A 7343-nucleotide genomic window follows, 5' to 3' on the forward strand; every position below is an offset into this window, starting at 1 on the left:
TAATTTCCAAGTAAGGATTTTATTACTTTAGATGAATCTCTGAAGCTGATACGATTTGGTTATTGAGAATCGTTTGTTTGTTAGAAGGTTTACAACAAAAAAAGGAAATAAAACGATGGACTAAATGCCTAATGTTAAGCAGCCAACTTATGCATGGACTACAAGGAAGTGATATAGTATTGAGTACAATTTTGTGGGGCGTTAATGGGGCGGGGGGGTAAAATGTTTCCCCCCTCCCCCCCCCCAGTTACAAAACGGGCCATGGGGATAGTCCCCGCTTAAATAATATATATATACATATACATATTTGTCTATATATACACACACACATATATATATATATCTTAATTATGTACATAACATATTTAATATTATTAGTTATAAATATCAAATTATGCATATGTAATATAATTAATATTGTTAGTTATACTAATAATTATATATTTATATTAATACAAATTATTGATTAGTTATACTAATATATTTATATTAAATCATTAATTACATTCTTTTACTAATTGTAAATTTATTCTATTATATACTTTTTAGTAATTATACATTTATACTAAATTACTAATTATAAACTTTTTCCTGCAGGCGGGGTGGGGGAGCGGGTGACAGGGGGGCGGAGGCAGGGGATATGTTTAGGCAACCCCCAGCCCCCATCCCAATCCCACCCTACTGCCATCCCTAATGAAATATTGATACCCAACACTAATTGAAACATGGTGGACTGTGAACTATAATGCCCTAGTGGCAGACACAATTCCAGGTATGTTTCCAATGGAGTTTAGACTAAAGTAAATTTATAAAATGAATAAATCAGAAAATTGAGTCAGAACCTTACTTGTTCAAGGTGTGAAGATGAAAGACTTGATCATTCGCCTCCCCCCGTCTTTTTTCGCTATCCAGTTTCATTTTCAACTTGAGTGTTTTCAATGTTGGGACGTGGTCTTATAGACAAAATAAATTAACCGCTACTAGGTGGGGTGAGGGAAGGAAGTTAATTAATGGATCCCAAAATCATGTTCATCCCTACTTTCTCTCCAATAGTATGAACATGACCAATAGTTTATCCCAACCTTCTCTCCTATAATATTGATGTTGGTTAGGTGGAATAAGTAAGAATATGCTATGTTAGTTACTAAACTTATATAGAATGTGAGTAAGCTATCAACCACCATTAACTCCCACCATCCCTTAGAAGTAGTGATCAGATAGGACACTGACATAAATTTCGAAAGATAATTAAACTAAGTAAAGAACTAGTAAAATAATTAATAATATTGATTAATTAATTAGTTTTAACCAAGAGGGAGATCGAAAAATTCAGGGTTTTACAAAACAAGCCAAACTTGAATATAATTTTGAGTTCGTCAAAATAATAAACAAGCTTGAACACAAGCATGTTTGGCTAGTTTAGAGTGGTTTACACCCCTACTAGCGAAGTGTATGAGTTTACGCAAAAGGAAAACATGCAACTTCGTTCAATGGGTAAACAAAGTGCTTCAATCACACAACGCCTTTGTGTTCAATGAGTTCAAGAATCATTTTGGTTTGTACAATTCCCATCAAGAGGCAATTGATAAGTGGCTTCAATTTGCATTTACCAGGAATGTCCAAAGGCTAGGGGTGGCTTGTCAGATTTCATGTTTGTTCATGTGCCTTCAGAGAATTATACTTTTCCATCTGGGGCCTTTGGCCTGAGAAGCGAGAAATCGTTAGGAAAAAGCCCTCGTCCTTTTACTGGCTTTAAGTACCTCAAGGCATTCACTCTCAGAAGGGTTGATGCTCCCTGGGAAGTTCTTGAACTCTTCTAGTTCCTGGAACGTCTGGTAGTGCATATGTCCAACATGGAGAAGCTAGTAATAACTAATAAAGGTATCAAATTCTTAGGCTAATTTCCCGTGTAGCCTGGAAATTAATATTTCTTTTGAGTATTATCTCCTTTTAGCTTCTAGATCCTCACACTAGCTACTTTCTGTGTGACCTGTGTATCTGATTTAAGTCATGCTATACAACTTTGTAGGTTAAGCTTTCAGTCTATATATACACTTTTGCATGATACCCAAAGAAAGAACCACTAGAGATGATCATAACTACTCTTTAATTTTATGTTATCTTTCCTTTATGTTTTATCCTTGTATTAGAAGTTTCTCCTGCTGTAGCTGTTTTCTTTTGTTTATTGATCTATTGTATGTGGTAGAGTTTGCTATTCCTTCTCACCTTCAGGTTTGTGAATTTTATGCTTTACGGTTGCATTGGGACTTGAAAGAGTTAATGGGGGCAGAGAGTTAGGAGAGACCTGTAAATTATCCACTGCAACATCATAAAGTGTTCGAGTTATCTGGTTAAGTGAACTTGAACTTGTTAAGTTCTTCTCTGAAAATGCCATTTCCCTTGAGAAAATTGTGATCATTCCTCAAGAAAATATTCACTTGCCGCATAGTTCTAGTTCTTGGCAGATGGACGATGAACAATTTTTAAGGGAATGTGCCAAGCAACAACTTAGAGGGTTGCTTGCTTCACATGATATTGAACTTAAGATACTCTAGAATTCAGTTTAATTTATTTACTGTTTTATCAGGCATTGTGAATCTGTCGATGATATGATCCGTGATTTGAGCCAGATCCACAGAGATTAGTGCTGATCTGCTGAAATCCATGAAAAAGATTTACATGGGAAATTGATGAAGCTATGCTTTTTGCTTGATCATCCTCTAGCTAGTGATTCCTATATCAATTTGGGTCAAAACTCGAAAAATTAGGAGTGATGTCCTGCATAAAAGCTTGTAATAAATGGATTCTGGTAAATGAAGTGAACTTGGTAAAAATGCTGGTGGTTGTCTAATTGTGAACAAGTCTATGTGTTTGCCTATACATGAGCACCATTACTGATTCTGCTTCAGTAATTAATTTGGTAAAGTTACTTTGTCTACTTATTGTTTGTGGAAGGGAAAGTTGGACAAGATGATCAGTCTGTAAATTTTTTTTTACCTTTTGAACACTTTCTGTGAAATACATCATATTAAGAAGCATGGTGAGGATGCTCACCTCGGCCATCCCGAGTGGCCGAGGTGAACTCACCTCGTCCCTCATCAGAGCTCATCCGTGTCCCGGGCATCATCCCTGAGCTCGGCCTCGGCCGTTTCCCTAGCCTACTGTGTAGCCGACCTCGGCACCCCCACCTCAGCTGCACGCTGATGATGTCAAACCATCTGACATCACCCAGGACCAGTGCTTTATCTGAAAAGCACTGGAGGCACTTAATGGCACCTGCACAATACTCCCCGTCATCATGCCCAGGCAGTTACAGTGTCAGAGTCAGACCTCCTGACACGGGACAGAGCCGTAATGACCAGAGGGTGGGTCCCACCAGCATAAGCCCTCCGCTTTGTCCTCTACTCTCCCTCTATAAATACCCCAGACACACTCCCAACAAGTAAGCATACACTGTTCATTTGCTCATACTCTAGCATTTTCTCGTTCTCATACTAACTTAATCGTCGGAGTGATACCAGGGGAGAAGCCCCGCCATTCACTTCGGACAAGAAGGTTGACTTCGGACACACGAATTCACCTCACCTCATCTCAGAGAGGACTGATTTAGGTCGGCTTACTTATCCACCAAAAATCGCCTCTTCAATTGGCGCCGTCTGTGGGAACGAGATTACTGCTAAAATGAGATCCACGCGCTCCAGAAGCGGAAGAGTTCCCTCAACTGGGGCTGGGCAGACATCCGGAGCCCAGCAAGACCGTATCTCTGAGGAACATGGGTCCCAAAGGACCCAGCCCAACAATGAGGAGGCCATCGCCAAGATGGCCGAGTTTGTCACGGACAACCCCAACATCTTTGAGGAACTAGGAAGGTACCTCAAGAGGCAGGGAAAAGAAAAAGCCGAGTCTTCCAAGAGGAGACCGACGAAGTCCCCTGAAGTGCCCTCAGGCGAGGACTCCGAAGATAGGCGTCTATCTCGGAGCACCTCCAGGCGAGCCTCATCCAAGGCAACCTCCAAGATTGCCTCCATCTCCCGAGCGTTTTCTCGGGGACTATTGGGAAAACGAGCCGAGGACCCACCTCGGCGTCCCGGAGGCCTAGCTTCTGAGTACATGAGGGCTCCGCCCTTTACTGATGACATCAATGGGGAGATGGTTCCCCCGAACTTCAAGCTCCCAAACTTGCACACCTACGATGGCCGAGGTGACCCCGAGGATCACCTCCGCGCCTTCATCTCCGCTTTCCGACTCTACTGCGTCCCCGACGCTGTGATCTGCCGAGCTTTCCCCATCTTCCTACATGGGACTGCCCGGAAGTGGTTCTGGAGTCTGGAACCAGGGAGCATTTCCTCCCTGGACGAGCTGATAGACCGGTTCATCCACCGCTTTGTATCATCTCGACCAATCACCAAGACTTCAGCTTACCTCTTGAACCTGCAACAGGGTCAGGGCGAGTCCCTTCGCTCGTATACTCAAAGGTTCAACGAGGAGAATGTGCAGATACCTGACCAGAACGAGCAGGTAACTATCGCGGCCTTTACCAACGGATTGGTGGCGGGAATCTTCAACACTGAAATCCATCGGGAGTACCCCCGTACACTTCGGGAACTCTGGGATAGAGTGGACCAGGGAATCCGAAGTGAGGATGTGAACCGCATGAAGCGAGAAGCCCAAGCATCTCGTACGGGGCCAGATCCCCGGAGGAGAGACACCGGCCGAGGTGAACCCGGCCCAAATGGCACTTCAACCCAACTCCGGGACCGCCGGAGTATTTTCGATCGAATAGTGAAAGGAAGATCGTCCACCTCGAACGTTGAGCTGACACCGCTCAATTCCAGCCTGGAGACTTGGTTCTGAGGAAAAATTCAGTCAGCCGAGCTGAGCCGCAGGGGAAATTATGCCCGAAATGGGAAGGCCCTTACCGAGTTGTGGAATCTGACCCTAAAGGGTATTGTAAGCTGAGTTACCGAGATGGCTCATTAGTGCCGAGGTCTTGGCACGGGTAGTGAGGATGGTCATTTTGGCCCGGACAGTCCTAGGCCTTACTCAGTGGCACCTCCCGCAGGGCCACCTCGGCCTTACTCAGGGCACCTCCCGAAGGGCCACCTCGACCTTCCTCAGCTGCACCTCCCGAAGGGCCACCTCGGCCTTACTCAGCGGCACTTCCCGAAGGGCCACCTCGGGCTTACTCAGCGGCACCTCCCGAAGGGCCACCTCGGCCTTACTCAGTGGCACCTCCCGAAGGGCCACCTCGGCCTTAATCAGTGGCACCTCCCGCAGGGCCACGGCCTTACTCAGCGGCACCTCCCGAAGGGCCACCTCGGCAGTGGCACCTCCCGCAGGGCCACTTAGGCCTTACTCAGCGGCACCTCCCGCAGGGCCACCTCGGCCTTACTCAGTGGCACCTCCCGCAGGGCCACTTAGGCCTTAATCAGCGGCACCTCCCGCAGGGCCACCTCGGCCTTACTCAGTGGCACCTCCCGAAGGGCCACCTCGGCCCATTATAAATCAAGGTGGTATCTGCCCGTTTTACCACCTCGGCCTTACTCAGTGGCACCTCCCGAAGAGCCACCTCGGCCCATTATAAATCAAGGTGGTATCTGCCCGTTTTACTACCTCGGCTAACGACCTGAAAACAATATGGTTATTACGCAGTTAAAAAATAAGGGGGACAAGCAAGGGAAGAAGTCAAAACAAGAAATTGAAATACTGAGAACAGAAGGAATAGATTTCATTCAACAGAAAAGAGCGTTACAAAAAAAATACAAGGCCGAGGTCCGAATGCTGCTAAGCACTTTCCACCTCGACCACCCCCTCGAAGCATATGAGCCTAGACCCCCGTCTCGGCTCCATTCCCGGTCTTGGCTCCCTCCTGGGCAGCCTCCTCTTCGGCCTCTTTTCCGCCGGGGTGTTCATCTCCAGGCTCTTTTCCGATGTCCCCTCCGACTTCGTCCCCCCCGGCTTCGTCTCCCTCAGCTTCCTTTACTTCCACGTCCTCGAACACGTCGTCGAGTTCGGACAGCCACTTGTTGAACTCGACCTGGACTTCGGCCAAGTTCCTTCCTGCCTGAATGCCTTCGGCCATCCGATCACATAACTCCTTGGAGTCTTCATTGTAGCTGGCATGATTTTTCAAAGACTCCAAGGCTTCGGAGGAGAGGTGAGTTGCGGCCTCGTCAATGGCCGATGTGAAGCCAAACATGAAGTTAGGCGTAAGCAGTTGGCCGAGGTCCTTGATGAAGGCATCGGACCTCCGAAACGCGTCCACAGCCGAGGCTCCAGCACCCTCGAGAGCTTGTGCGTGGGACTTCTTCACTTCGTCCCCCCTCTTCTGCTCTTCCTCGAGGGCTGATCTAAGACTATTCATCGTAGCCTCGGCCTCCTCACCCTTAGCTTCAGCCTCTTGAAGTTGCCTCTGAAGCTCCGACTTCTCGGATTCGGACACCGCCAGTTGTTTCTCCAACTTGGAGATCTGAGTCTGCAGCTTGCCGGTATCCTGCTCCTCGACTAGAGCACAGTATCTGTGAGCCATCTCGGCCGCAAAAGCTGAGTTGGAAGCCGTGGTCACCATCAGACTTTGAACCAGCTCGGCCGGGCTCAGTTTCTTCATGAACTCCAAATCCCTTGGCAGAGTGGAGTGCATTACTAGCTCTTGAGCGACCCGAGGATTTTGGCACCTGTCGTTGACCGAAATCTTCCAGTTCGGACACCAATGATTGCCGGAGTGCGTCTTCTCCTCCCCGGGAAACACTGGGGGGCTATGGAAACGATTCCATAGCGAGGTCCCCGAGACTGGATTGACCGGGGCCTTCAACTGCTTGCCTCGGCCCTGAGGAGGTGGGAGTGCCGTGACGACTCCGAGAGGCACTCCCCCCGGCACGGACGAGGTGGACCCAGTAGCCGCGGTGGCCGAGCTGCTCTGGCCGACCTTGGTGGGAGTGCGTGTAGCCGCCGGGGGCTTGGCAGCCTGTCCTTGTGTTTTCTATCTCGGCAACAGACGTAAATTTGGCAAGTCCCAGGCAGAGGAAGAAAATGATGGGCCATGCGGTGAGAAAGACCCCCTATTTATAGGAGTCTAAGGGGAACCCGAAGAGGCAGCCAGAATACGGAAAGGCGGCAACTCTTCGAATTCAAGATACTGAGTACCTGCCCTTCTGTCTCTCTCTCTTCATTAATGCCCCGTCCTTTCGGCTGACACCCACTGCACGAAACGTCCCACTACTTCACGATGCGACGGTTACCAGTGACCACGTCCTATCAACTGACTCGCCCACGTGTCAAGTCCCCGCATCTTCCGGAGCAGTTTCGGAACCTCGACTCTTCATGACTTCAGCACTAGGAAGCCT

This window comes from Coffea eugenioides, chromosome 1, assembly GCF_003713205.1.
Source record: "Coffea eugenioides isolate CCC68of chromosome 1, Ceug_1.0, whole genome shotgun sequence".
Lineage (NCBI taxonomy): Eukaryota > Viridiplantae > Streptophyta > Magnoliopsida > Gentianales > Rubiaceae > Coffea > Coffea eugenioides.